The 15,359-nt window shown below is 36.1% G+C and overlaps 1 protein-coding gene across 8 annotated transcripts in view; it reads right to left on the bottom strand.

The window, feature by feature from the left end:
• Nucleotides 1-15,359, bottom strand: part of VTI1A (vesicle transport through interaction with t-SNAREs 1A) — a 355,306-nt gene that overhangs the window by 303,389 nt on the left and 36,558 nt on the right. The gene's annotated exons all lie outside the window — the stretch shown is intronic.

Raw genomic sequence — 15,359 nt, 5'->3', positions numbered from 1 at the left:
CTTTTTTTTAAATTTAGCCCCATATGAATAAGCTAAAACACAGCCAACCGCTGGGATGAATATATCCCATAAGAATCAGCTATTCTGTTCTCTCTAGTTTAAATACATTTGTAAAGTATAGGTATCAAAAAGTGTCACCAAAGAAGCTGGTAAGGAAGAAAGGGAGAAAGGGAGAGAGAGAGAGAGAGAGAGAGGAAGAGAGAGAGAGAGAAGCAGCAAGAAAGGAAGGAAGAAAAGAAGGTGAGAAAGAGAGAGAAAGAGAAGGAGGGGGGAGGGAGGAGGGAGAAAGGGAGGATTTAAAATCCAGATTAAAAGAAAGAAGAATAAGAAGAAGAGTTCAAAGCTGCCCCAACAGGAACAAATGCAGATGCTCCGCAAGACACAGGCCAACATCAAGAATGGGTGAAATGGCAAGTGATTGTGGGGACTGAGATAGAGTATGTTCTACTGAGTACAAGGCTACTACTCAACTATAGGTGTTTCCAGAATGCTAGATATCCTGGGATTTTCAAAGAAATCTGAAACTTGGATGTTTCTGTGATATCTCTCAATGTTTTAATGTTGGCAGCCAATTTTAATATACTAAAAACACCAGAGAGGCAAAAAATTTATTTTTTAGCTGGATTTGATTGTCAGACTGAAACTTTATGATCTCCTATAAGTACTGGAAAAGCACACACACCCACACACAAATTAGAAGTTTGATCTAATCAGATTTACATTTTTAGAGAGTTTCCTCTACACTCAAGTGGAAAATAGTCCAGAGAAGGACTAGAGTAAAGGCAGAAATTTCAGGCTTGATCTTAAAAGTTAAGAGAGAGACCATGTGGTCCTCAATGAATAGAAGAGTGAGGGTGGAGGGGAGAGAGACTGTTGAGGTGGAATCCACGGGACTTAGTGACAATTAGCTGTGAAGTCAAGGCCAAGAAACAAGTATGAAGTGTCTCCCAGGTTTCTCATGTAGGAAATTGAGTAGATGGTATACTAACCAGCATAACCAATATACGCATTAGCTAGTAAAATGAAGGCAGGAAGAGAAACAGATTTTGGAGGAAAGATAGTAAGTTTAATGAGCTCAGGTTGGAACATTGTATCTGAACATCTGTAAAAAAGGAACACATGCAATAGATAATTGAAAAAAAATGGTATAGTGTGCGATGTTGAAAATCTGGGCTAGAGACGTGATTTTGAAGTCATCAATGCATAGGCATTAGTAGAAGCCATGGGTATATATAAAATTAACAGAGAGAACAGAGGGATGACAAGTCAAGAAAACAGTGATCTGCAAACCCCCCAAATTAAGGGGAATACAGGAAAAGAAAATCCAGTGAAGAAGACAGGAAGAAACCAAGCAAGCATGGTATCAAAGAAATTAGTTTCAAGAAAATGGGAGTAAGGGTGCCTGGGTAGCTCAGTCAGCTAAGCATCTGACTTTGGCTCGGGTCATAATTTCAGGGTCCTGGGATGGGGCACTTATTCTCACTCTTCCTCTGCCCTCCTTCTCCTTGTGCTCACTCTCTCACAGATAAATAAATAAAATCCTTAAAAATAAAAAAGATGGCAGTGAATCAAATGATTATGTAGAAGGAAGACAAGTATGATAAAAAAGAAAGGGACCTCAGAAACAGGGGTCACGTGTGACTTTAGCAAAAAATTTTCAGAGATATATCTATCATAGATAGAAGCAATATAATATTTAAAAAACCCCAAATTTTCCTTATACATATTTTTAAAATCAATATCTCCTTTTCTCTAAATGTTGGAATATTTACACAGTATAAGAGACAAGATAAGACCACCTGTCCCAAAAGTTGGTTATTTCTTCATTTACTTTAAATCTTTCCTGACATCTAGCAGATGAATGATTGATTGTACTACCATGTCCACCCCATTCTCTTTGGACAAAATTCTACTGGATAACATTTTAGTCCCTGTGGTGAAAAATAGAATAATTCAGATAGGGACGCTTAGGAAAGAAGACATTTGTTAAAGTGACAGGCTACCTGAATAGAACACCTACCACTAGAAGCAACAGCATTCCTAAGAAAATTGTTCATCTGAATATCTAATAACCCTTGGAAGTCACATGAGAGAACGAAGTGCTAGTCAAAACTCCAACTGCAAACAGAGGTCTACTCAATCTTTATTTGACTTGATCTGATGTGAATAAACTCAAAAATAGCCAATTGGGATGAATACAGCCCACAAGCTTTAGTTGTTCTTTTCATTCTGGTTTAAGTGTATTTGTAAATTAGTCATTTTGCTCCCCTAGTAGCAGCACATTTTATTATTTTCTCTAAAAAGAGCATTTAACGAAAGTACTGCCTTCATTGGTGATGGTGGTGGTGGTGGTGCGGAGGTTATTTAATGAGTGCTTGGATCCTGCAGGTAAATCAAGAGGGAAAGTACCCATTTTCAAGCAAAATAAACCACCTCAAAACAATCTTATAGAATAAAGTATCCGTATTTTTTTAAAAGATTTTATTTATTTATTTATCTATTTATGTGACAGAGAGAGATCACAACTAGGCAGAAAGAGAGGAGGAAGCAGTCTCCCCGCCAAGCAGAGAGCCCAATGCAGGACTCAATCCCAGAGCCCTGAGATCATGACCAGAGTCGAAGGCCAAGGCTTAACCCACTGAGCCACCCAGGCGCCCTAAAGTATCAGTATTATTAACATCCTATAAATCATCCAACAATAGCACTTCAGAATTACAAGGCTCTTTAAGAATAACTTAACCCCGGGGCGCCTGGGTGGCTCAGTGGGTTAAGCCGCTGCCTTCGGCTCAGGTCATGATCTCAGGGTCCTGGGATCAAGTCCCGCATCGGGCTCTCTGCTCAGCAGGGAGCCTGCTTCCCTCTCTCTCTCTCTGCCTGCCTCTCCATCTGCTTGTGATTTCTCTCTGTCAAATAAATAAATAAAATCTTTAAAAAAAAAGAATAGCTTAACCCTTTCCCCCTACAGATGACAAAAATGCAAATTATGGTCTAATGAAATAGAGCCGTTCTTTGGTAGTATAAATCCAGTTGCACTGTTGACAAAGTTTTAGTTTCAGCTAAAACTCAAGTTCACTCTGAACGCCTGGACAGAGAGCATTTATACACAGTACATAATCCAGTGGAGGAAGGATGTACCAAGTAACACCAAATGTTCTGAACCATATTGGAAATTACTGATGATCAATTATATTATTTTATGATACTTAATATAAACAATGACTGAAAATGATGTCTGATTTCTTTGTTTAAGAACCACACATTTTAGGAAAGTATAATCAACTATCTTTCATATTTTCCTATATATAAAACTGGCACTAAGGACACATGGATGGCTCAGTCCGTTAAGCATCTGCCTTGGGCTCAGGTCATGATCCCAGGACCCTGGAATCAAGTCCTGCACTTGGCTCTTTGCCAGAGGCTCTTTGGAGAACCTGCTTCTTCCTGTGCCTGCGGCTCCTCCTGCTTTGTATTTTCTCTGACAAATAAATAAATAAAATCTTAAAAAAAATTATAACTGGCACTAGTTTATGTGAGACTCTGTATTAGCAATAAACTCTAACCTACTTACATATTCATCTAGACTTATTTTCCAGAGCTAGAAAATACAACTGGTGAACTACTGTGAAATCAATAATTAAACAGTACTACTACACTGGGCAAACACGTGACTTGTGGGTTTACAACTGAGCAAAGTTTCGTGCCAGAGAAATTGTTTTTCTTGGGGATTTTGGCCTAATCTAGATTATGCTTTACTCTGGAATTGAGTAAATGTTGTTTAAAAACACACCTAATTTTAAAAAAATAGTAACTAATACATTTAGTTTAAAAAAATAGTGGCTAATATATTTTTTGAGCTTATTAGGTATCAAACATTATCCTAACAGCTGTGTGTGTGTCTGTGTGTCTGTGTGTGAATTCACTCTTCACAACAATCCCGAGGTAGACACTATTGTTATTCCCACTTTGCAGATATGAAAACTGAGACAGAGATTAAATAAGTAAATAGTTCAAGTTCCAACAGTTAGTAAGTGTCAGTAAGAACATAAAACCAGGCAAAGCATCTAAGGTAAATCACTTTCTATAATGAATCCAATCACATTTACTCAAATGTTTTCTTTCTACGACTACCCCCTTCCTCCATTGTTGAAGAAGGAATAGCCAACATGTTTTGTGTTGTGGTAGGATTTTTTTGTTTTTGTTTTTTAATTTTTAAAGCCACTTTTTTTTTTTATAAACATATATTTTTATCCCCAGGGGTACAGGTCTGTGAATCACCAGGTTTACACACTTCACAGCACTCACCATAGCATATACCCTCCCCAATGTCCATAATCCCACCCCCCTTCTCCCAACCGCCCTCCCCACAGCAACCCTCAGTTTGTTTTGTGAGATTAAGAGTCACTTATGGTTGGTCTCCCTCCCAATCCCATCTTGTTTTATTTATTCTTCTCCTACCCCCTTAACCCCCCATGTTGCATCTCCACTTCCTCATATCAGGGAGATCATATGATAGTTGTCTTTCTCCGCTTGACTTATTTCTCTAAGCATGATACCTTCTAGTTCCATCCACGTCGTCACAAATTAAAGCCACCTGTTTTAAGCATTGGTCCAATTGGAAGCTGCATGGATTGGAAAAAAAGAATGTAAATAATTTCTAAAAAAATTTTATATGGTTATGACCATATAAATGGTCTGCCCAAACATTCGTAATAACTTAGGTTCTTAGCTGAAACAGTTCTTTGTTAGAGGCACAGCCAAGATCATATGGACCAGAAAACTGTACTGTCCATTTTAACAGAACACAACCTCATTATCATGACCATTTAAAGACTTAAAATTAGTAGCTAATAAATATCTGTTTAAGTGAAATGAACACTGAATTTGTTTAAGAGAGCAACAATTTTACTTTAATGGTCTTCATACACAAACATTTCAATGATCATGGTTGAGAGTGACCAAGTCAGGATTTAAAGGGATTTATGGAATCTTAGTTCCTGCTACTCAAGCTACAAGTTCTTTCAAGGTCAACAGTGACTGTCATGCTGACAATCGAGTGGGCACTCTTTTATGTCTCCTTTTACTCAACTTCTCAACAGTATTCAATTTGGTTGAAATGTGCTCATTCTTTAAATAGTCTCTTCTGTAGAAATGATCTGGCTTTACTTCTATCTCACCAGCTGAGCTTTTTTTTTTTTCTAATTCAATTCAAATCATTCTCGATTTGAGCTCTAAATGCTATAATTCCTGTGAGCTTGGTCAAGAACCCTCTTCCTTCACTGTCTTCTCCCTTAAGTATTTTCATTTATTTCTAAAGCTTAAATACTATCTAATGCTGAAGTCAAAATAGATCTAACTCAATTTCTCCTCTGAACTCAAACTTGGTATTTCCAAGTGACTATTTAATTTCCCCACTGGGATGTCTCATAGGTATTTCAAGTTTAAAACATCTGAGAATGAATTATTGATTCTAAAACCATTCCACCACTAAATAAACAAACAAGAAATGACTTATCTTACACTAGTCTTCCCCAACTCAGTAGGTACTGTCACCCACTGAAAGACTTAATTATTCAAGCTAGAAACTTGGGAGTTTATCTTTGATTCCTTCTTGAGAAATATTCCTAGTATTCCTAGATTAAACAAATTGAGGAATCTCTCTGTGAAACAGACAGAGGAAGCAAGTGAAGTAAAATATTTAGTTACTAAATTTAAAAAGAGGAAAACGGGATTATGGTACTCTTCTTTCAACTCTTCTCTATACTTGAAAACTTTCAAAACAAAGAGTTTAGAAAAACAATTTTATTAAGGTACAGAAAAAAAGGCTTTGATAAATTATTCTCTTCAATGAAACTGACCACTGGCAGATGGCCCATTATTGAGCTAATATTCTTTTTTTTTTTTTTTTTTTTAAGAGAGAGAAAGAGGGAGGAAAAGGCAGGGAGAGGGAGAGAGAAAAACTCAAGGAGATCACACGCTAGTGCAGAGCCTGACATGGAGCTCAATCCCACAACCCTGAGATCATGACCTGAGCCAAAATCAAGAGTCAGAGGCCAAACTGAGTCACCAAGGCACCCCAATGAGCTAATATTCTTAAAGCAAAAGCACTGTGGCAGAAAACTTAGGTCTCTTCACTGCATCTAGAAAGATCAGCTTGTGAATTCCATAGGCCTTTTTTTTTTTTTTTTAAGATTTCATTTATTTATTTGACAGAGAGAGAGAGAGATCACAAGTAGAGCAACAGACAGAGAGAGGGCGGAAGCAGGCTCCCCGCTGAGCAGAGAGCCTGGTACGAGGCTCGATTCCAGGACCCTGAGATCATGACCTGAGCCGAAGGTAGAGGCTTAACCCACTGAGCCACCCAGGCACCCCTGAGTTTCATAGATCTTAAAAAATTATTGAGACCTTAAGAGCAATTGACTCAGTATTAGGAAAAAGAAACTAACCAAAAAAAACCCTCCAAAAAATAAAACAAAACAAAACTCTGATTCTTAGCTTCCCAAGCTTATTTTCCAAATTTTATTTTAGCCTAGCAATATTAGTATGGAAAATAAGGCAGAAAATGGCTAAAGTTTAAATTTTTTAAAAAACCTATAAAGGAAAATTTAGAGCTTTAAATATTTATCTTAAAAAGAAAGAAAGAATCTTAAAAAGAAACCTGTTACTTCAGGAAGCTAGGAAGAGAAGAACAAATGATACATAAAGCAGAATAAAAGGGCAATAACGGCGATCAAAGCAGAAATCAATGAAATAGAAGACAGATAACATAATGAAAACCAAGGAAGCCAAAGGTTGTTGTTGTTGTTTTTTTTTTAAGAGATCTAAAAAATTGATAAACTTTTATCCTGGCTAAGAAAAAAGAAAACATAAAATTACCAAACTTGGGGACGGAAGAGGAGACATTGTCACAGATGCTACAAAAATTAAAAGAATTATAAGGGAATATTATGAAGAACTTAATGCCAACAAATTAGGAAATTTAGATGAAGTGGACAAATTGTTAGAAAGACATAAATTATAAAAACTGATTCAAAAAGAAAGAAATAGAATAGACCTATAACAAGTAAAGAAATTAAATTAGTAAAAGGATCTTTCAACAAAGAAAAACCTAGCCCTATAGACTTTACTAATGAATTCTATCAAACATGTAAAGAAATAAACAACCTACACAAAGACAGTTACAAAGAGAGGTGAAAACAGTTCTCAGTCTATGAGACCAGTACCACAACGATGCCAAGGCCAGGTAAAGGTAAAAGAAAAGGTAGAGTAATATCCCTCATAAAGATAGATATAAAAATCCTTAACACAGTATGAGTTGCCAAATCTGGCAACGCATCAAAACTACAATATGACAAAGTATAACTTATCCCAAGAATGTAAGACTGGTTTAACCTGTAAAAATCAATTAAGGTAATATACATCATAGGAATATAATAAAGGACAAAAACAATACAATTATCTCAGTAGACCAAGAAATAGCATTTGACAAAATCCAATACTCATTTATAATACAGACTGAAAGCAAACAAGGAATTAAAGGAAAATTTCTCTACCTGATGAAGGACATAGAACAGCTAGCTGTAGCTAATATCAATCTAATGGTTAAAATCTTTTTTCCCCTAAAATGGGAACAAGACAAGAAAACCCATTCTCACTACTTCTAGTCAACATTGTACTGGAGTTTTCAGCCAGTGCAAAAAGGTTACATTACATTAATTACATTAATTAATTAATTATATTGGAAAGAAGTAAAACTGTCTTATGCATAGATGACATGATCTTTTATGTAGAAAATCTGAAAAAAATCAATGAAGAAAACTAATTATTAAGTGAGTTTAGCAAGGTTGCAGGATACAAAAGCAATGTACAAAAATCAACTGAATTTCGATTACAAACAATGAACAAACTAAAAATAAAATTAAGAAAAAAACCCACTCATAACAACATTAAAAAAATAAAATTTTTAAAAATAAGTTTCAGTAAATAAATGTAAGACCTGAACTGAAAACTGTTAAAACATTGCTGATAAATTAAAGAGTATACAAATAAAAAGATGAGAAGACTCAATATTGCTTAGATAACAACTTCCCCATACTTATCTATATTGAATCTATTTAATGAATCCCTATCAAATCTCAGCAGACTTTTTCATAGAAATTCACAAGTTGACTCCTGAAGTTGTATAGAAATGCCAAGAACCCAGATTTTTTTTTTAAAGAACAAAGTTGGAGGGGGTGCCTGGGTGGCTCAGTGGGTTAAAGCCTCTGCCTTCGGCACAGGTCATGATCCCGGGGTCCTGGGATCAAGCCCTGCATTGGGCTCTCTGCTCTGCAGAGAGCCTGCTTCCTCCTCTCTCTCGCTGCCTGCGTCTCTGCCTACTTGTGATCTCTGTCTGTCAAATAAATTTTAAAAAATCTTAAAAAAAAAAAAAGAACAAAGGTGGAGGATTTATACTATATGACTTCAAAACTTCCTATAAAGCTACAGTAATCAAAACACTGTGGTACTGGTATAAGGACAGGTATATAGATCACTGAAACAGAATTGAGACTCCAAATATAAAGCCTTACATTATGGTCATCTGAGTTTCTACAAAAGTGCTGAGGGAATTCAATGAGGTAAAGATAAGTCTTTTCAACAAATGATGCCAGAATAATTGTATATACATACAAACAAAAAATAACTGAGATACTTTACCTCTTACCATACCAAAAAAAAAAAACAAAACAAAACAAAATAGTCATAAACCTATATATAATAGTTAAAAATATAGAACAGCTAGAAGAAAATCTTTGTAGCCTTGGGTTGGGCAAAGATTTGTAAGATACAATACCAAAAGCACAATCCATTCAAAAAGTTAGTCAGTGGAACTTTATCAGAATTTAAAACTTCTGTACTTCAAAAGGCATCACTAAGAAAATGAAAAGGCAAGCCACAGTGGGAGAAAATATTTGCAAAACCATATATCTGATAAAGCACGTGCATCTAGAATACACAAAAAACTCAATCATAAGAAGACAAGCAACCTAATAAAAAATGGGTAAGAGATTTGAAAATACATTTCACTAAAGATATATAAATGTCTAATATGCAAAGACATACTTAACATTTTTAGTTATTAAAGAAATGCAAATTAAAATACAATGAGATGTTTTTACATATTTCCTAGATGCCTTCGATCAAAAATATCAACTGCTGACCAAAATGCGGAGATTCTGAAACCCTCAAACATTGCTGGTGGGAATATAAAATGGTAAAATCGCTTCAGAAACAGTGTGGCAGTTTCTTGAAACATATATGTTTACCATAAGATCCAGCAATTCCACTTCTTCATAGCTTTCCAAGAAAAATGAAAATATGTGTCCACAAAGACTTGTATGTGGATTTTCACAACAATGGAGTCAAAATAGTAGAAATGGCAATCAATCCAATGTCCATCTACTGGTAAATGGATAAATAAAATGTGTGACATATTCGTACACTAGAATATTACTCAGTAACAAAACAAACTACTGATAATACTACAATACAGATGAACTTCAAAAATATTATGATAAAAAAAAGTTCTATAGAGAGAAAAGAGATCAGTGGTTGCACGGGTTTGGGAATTGGAATGAGGCCTGACTACAAATGGGCATGAGGGAACCTCTAGGAAGTGTTACGAAACTGGACTGCGGTAATGGTTGCACAACTATATAAATATCCTAAAAAGCACTGAATTGTATACTTACAATGAAAAATTGTATAATATGCAAATTATACCTCAATAAATCTGTTTTTAAACAAGAAGCTAGACTGTAAGGACATAAACTTTTAACGAAGAAAGAAACCTAAAATCATACAAAAAAAGGTAGAACCGATGAACTGGAAATTGCCTACTGCACAGAATTTCTGAGATTATAAAAGATTCTTTAAAAGGTCAAAGTCTCCTCCTTCATTTATATGATTTTTTGTTGTTGCTATTGTTGTGGTCAGTGTCCACACTCTGTTATGTATCGCATCTCTATCTTCAATGGAAGAAACACAATCTATCAGTCCCTTAGTTTATTATATATTGAGTGCCAATATTTTGGACCTGATCTAATGATTCTATATACTCCTATTACCAAGAAAGTGGGGTAAAGGGAAGGTCGAGATTATAGAAGCTTTCTTGATGGCGGGGAACCTATGGAATAAGACAACAGCTGTATTTAAGAGCTTATGTCCAGGGTAGCAGTTCTTAACCTTGAATGAACATTGAAATCACTTGGGGAGCTTTAAAAATCCCTGTGCCCTGGCTGCACTGAGACCGAGGGGATCCAGGTAGCAGTATTTTCTAAAGCTCCCCAGCTGTGCGCAGCCAAACTTGAGAACCACTAGACAGTGGAGGAGGTGGATGCTTAAGAACCTTTATGTTAGTGACCAACTGTCTTCTGGGAATGTGGTCTGAAACAGTTGCATCGCAGCATCTACAGCTGCTGTCCAATATGGTAGCCACGAGCCATGTGTGATTACTGAGCACCTGCAATATGGATAGTCAGAAATGAAATATACTGTTTATGTAAAATATGCACTGGATTTTGAAGACTTAGTAAAAAACAGAAGGTAAAAATCTCATTAATAATTTTAAACATGTATTGCATACTAAAATAATATTTTATCTGGATCTACTGGGTTAAATAAAATATATTACTAAAATTAATTTTACCTCTTTTCTATTTTAAGTGATTACTAGGAAATTTGAAGTTACACATGTGGCTGCAATAATATTGTTATTGGACAGTGCTGGTACTCATTCTTAAAAAGCATCATAAAATCTCAGAGATGGAAATGACCTTTGAAATCACCCAATTCAGTTCCTTCATTTTACAGCTAAGGAAACTGAGACCCAGAGAAAGTGACTGGCCCTACAACACACAGCTAGAAAGTGACATAGCAGAGATTAGTCAGGTCCCCTGACTCCTGCTGTCTATGGCTATTTCCATCACACTTCCTCAAGGATTGTTAAAACAAAAGTGCTCTATCATCTCCTCCCAAAAATAGAATGTTAATCAACTGGTACTGAAATATGTACTTTTTACAGAGCGCCTTTTTTCCCTCTAGGATGTTCTATGTAAGTCTCATGCCTACAACATCTCCTGACTTTGGTGCCATACATCCAATGAACTACTCTTGGTGTCATAAAATAAACCAAGAAAAATATAAAAAGATCAAATCTCACATTCCACTTTATACTAGGAAAGGTTACATGTCAAAGGGCACTTGCAGAAATACCACAAAAATAAACTTAAGGGAAAGAAATTGGTAGGGGAGGGCAGACAGGAGGGTTGAAACACAATGAAAATAATACTTTGTGTTCCTATTTTAAGTGCCTTTCTCAATGCTATATGCATAGCAGCTAGAGGCAAGCTGGAAAGCCGCCAGGTCCTGGCTGCCAGCAAAAATTTTGTCACCTCCTTTGAACATCTGAAGTATGTTTACCCAATAGATTTCATTAAATTACACTTCCATTAGGAAGCATACAATGTTGATACTCATCTCAAAGATCAAAGGGATCGCTAAGAGGCATGTCATCCTGCTCCCCAGCTGATTGCTATTTCTGGGCCAATCAAGGAAAGGAGCCAGAACAATACTTAGTTAAAAAAAAAAATTGTAGCATCTCCCCAAGGACTATAGACTAAGAATCTGCAGCCCCATTATCAAAATGAGCATATCATTAATGACAATACTCATACAGTGAGTTATTTTAATACAACTCCTACACAACAAACAAGCTGGATTTGGGTCATTAGCTGAATTTGTAAAGCAGTATTTCTGAGGGCTGAAAAACTCTTCAGTAAAGACATAAAGTTTAGAAAATGGAGAAAGTTCCATTTACAAATACAAGGAAAAGATCCAGTTTTTATTAATTTCATTGTGATTCTAAGTAAACCAACAGGTAAGTCAGATTGGAGATGGTTAATTTAATTACTGATGGGCTGTAAGATTTTTTTCTCATCTCACTAATTTTTTTTGATGGGTGATTTCAAACACCCATAAAACAGCAGAAGTGCATTTTTTTCAAAAATAAAACTATTCCATCTTGGAATCCAATGACTTATGATGAAAAGACTTACCTTCCAGGAGCAAGGAACACTCATTTTAAAGGATATAAGATTTGGCCATGGAAAATTAGGAAATAAAAACAAGTCATTTCAACTAGGAAATAGAAATATTTAATGTTGGGTGAATGGAAAGAGTTAAATATATATATATATTTAACTTTACCATATATATATATATATATATATATATATATATATATGGTACTGAGAAATAGCTATAAATCCCAAATCCTTTATTTGGTGTTAGAAAAGGTAGTTCAGGAAAAGCTCAATGTTCTAAGTCTGATTTCAGGTAGTGGAAACTATTCTCTAGTAATTTTACTGTGGCAAATCCAGTAATCTGCCCAAAATGGGATGAAAGAGGCAAGGTTCCGGCAAGTGTCCTTTCTACCAAACTCTTTCTACAAGCTCTGGTGGTAAAGGTATGTCACCAATCTATAGCCACAACCCAGATTTCAGCTGTTCTCTTTCAATGTGCAGTCAACCTCTTGGTTGCCCATATTTGACACATAATATGAACTCTAATTATCTATCTTTTGCAATTAATCATCTGACAATTACATTTCCTGTACTTATAAGCATCCAGCTGGGAACTGAGTTTTATTCTGAGAGAAAAAAGAGGATTCAGGTTTCTAACAAATTACTTCTAATTAACCAGAACCTTTTTTAGTCATCACAATGTAAAGATGCCTACAGCTAGTGAAAGAATTTATTGTTTGCATTCTTAATGATACCTTAAATTTTCATTTAAATTTCCCCAAAAGGCAGTTCTGGAAATGATTGCACTAATGTTAGTTAAATAAACATTCTGTTTGGCAGTACACAAAGAATGGGGGGAAAAGAAAGATTATTTCTAAGGAAAAGGAACTTGCAGCATGACCAGAAAGGGCACTCAACAAAATTAAATAAAGCAGAGATTCAAGGTGTCCACCTTCAAAGTGGAAGATACAAGGTATTTTCCAGTAAGTCCAGAAATTGGCAGAACTGAGTCATACAAATAGTGGAGCTTGGAAGGGACTCTAGGAATCATCTACTCCAGTGGCTCTCAAAGTGTGGTCCCAGGGGCCATCTTCAGCAACAACCCGGAACTCTTTAGAAATTCAAATCCCCAGATCCTTGTGGGACCCTACCAATGCCTTTTGACTCAGAAGCACTATGGTGGGCACAGCAATCAGCCATCCAGGTGACTCTCACCACTGGCTTAGTTTAGGAACTACTGATAGTCTAACCACTTCACTGAACAGATGAGGAAACCAAACGCTGACATCAGAGGCCAAAGTTTATATACAAGAATAAAATTAAAGAATGACATTGAAGAACTTACTATCATCTTTCTTTTTTATCCAAAAAAAAAAAAAATCTTTGTTAGTATCTAAGATATAATACTGTGGCCTAGCACCTAAGTTCTGGGATGAATAATCCTTGAGATCCAGCAGCTCTTTCCTTTCACAGTATACTTAGCTCTTGAGGTCCTGGGACCTAAAATACATAAACATTCCTACAGTATTGGTTATAAGGTTCCCTACAACATAAAATTTCACAAATATTAAACTAACAAGAAATGAAGACCAGAGAGAGGAAGCCAGGGTCTTACTGGACTTTGAACCAAAAAACCAGATAGATGCAAGAACAGCATTTTGAAGATAGTGTTATATTGAAAAGAACACTGGATACAGAATCAAAGAAACTTGGTTTCTCCTTCTTGCTCAGCCAATCAGTCACCTTGGGCAAGCCACAGGGCATTCCTGGCTGAGGATATGGCTCCTCATCTCGAAACACCTACCTCTGCAGGGCTTCTGGAAAGATAAAATGCAAACTGTCCTTCACAGAGCCTTTGGTACATAATGAGCACTTAATAAACACTAGCCCCTTCTTCTTCTTCTCTTTCAGTTTTCAGAGAATGCAGACAGAAAGTGGATTCCCAGCTTTCTTGATCTGTGTCTGAGAGGCTCTATCTAGCTCCATTCTTAACATGAATAGTTCTTTCTAGACATCGACACGTTCTCCATTAGCCCTCAGCAATTTTCTCTCCATGCTGCTTACCAGATATCCAGAAAAGCACTGAAGCCCTCATGGGTTGTTTTTCAATATTTCAGAAAAATTAACAGTGATCATATACTTCATCAGTACAAGACTACACAGCTTAACTAAAACATCAAGTTTTTTTGTTTTGTTTTGTTGCTTTAGGCTGGAATATATGAACTCAGTTCTCTCATACTGATTTAACAAACCTTGGCTTCTCTCACATATTTAAAATTCTATCTCCCTAATTTTGTTAATAAAAAAATAAGGAAATCAACGCTTCCTTAATAAGTGTTCTTAATTTGGTGTGCCTGGTGGTGAAAAGACCGGAAAACCTAATGGCTTTATTTCAAAGATTTACATGGGAATCACTTGGGACCAACTCGGGTCTGTGGGACCACAATCTCCCAGGGGGAGTCCTTGACTTGTGGCTGTTTTTTGTTTGTTTGTTTGTTTGTTTTGTTTTGTTTTGTTTTTAAATGCCACAAAGACTCTGTGCACTCCTGGCCCATAACTACTGCTAATCTGTACTACCTTTAATATGGAATGGAAAAGGAGGAGCCATAGCCCTGACTTCTGACTATGACTGTCAGCTGCCCAAATGGACCAGGATTTGGGGTTGGATAATGCACACTGTGAATTTAAAATTATGGGTACCAATTGGTGAGAAGAAAGGTCCTTCTACACTCATCAGTGAGAAAGTGATGTATTTTCAGAAAACTTCTCACAACTTAAGAAAGACGGGGAAAATAAACCCCGCGGAGTATTTTAACGCAAATACTGTTCCTTAGGGTATAAGGCTAGAGTTTGTGATCATTTGATTGCTTGGGATGTAAGTATTAAGATGTACTATTTTAAAGGAAAAACGTGATCTTTCTAGAAACCAATGGGCACAATTACACTATTAACTAACACGTTTGGGTCTGGTTCTGGGTTGATATGGGATAGCAAAGTGCTACATTTAAACTGTGAGGAATGCAGGCATTTTCCCCACAGTCAGAAATGCTCCACACTGTCATGTACGTTTCACCACACAGTCCAACTTGATTTCTTAACCATGTACTTCATCTATTCACTCACAAATATTTATTTAGAATTGAGATACTTTTACATGCATACATTAAGCATGATCACAGTTATTATTCTAAAATAGCATGTAATGTAGTTGGAGCGACAGGACTAATCGTACGAGGGAAAAAAGCAAACTGTAAGGAAGCATAAAGTTTAGGACCCAATGGCGCAGATGCTGGCAGAATG

Source organism: Neovison vison, chromosome 2, assembly GCF_020171115.1.
Source record: "Neovison vison isolate M4711 chromosome 2, ASM_NN_V1, whole genome shotgun sequence".
Lineage (NCBI taxonomy): Eukaryota > Metazoa > Chordata > Mammalia > Carnivora > Mustelidae > Neogale > Neogale vison.
The sequence above is the reverse complement of the archived record's forward strand: the minus strand, read 5'-3'. Positions and strand labels throughout refer to the sequence as shown.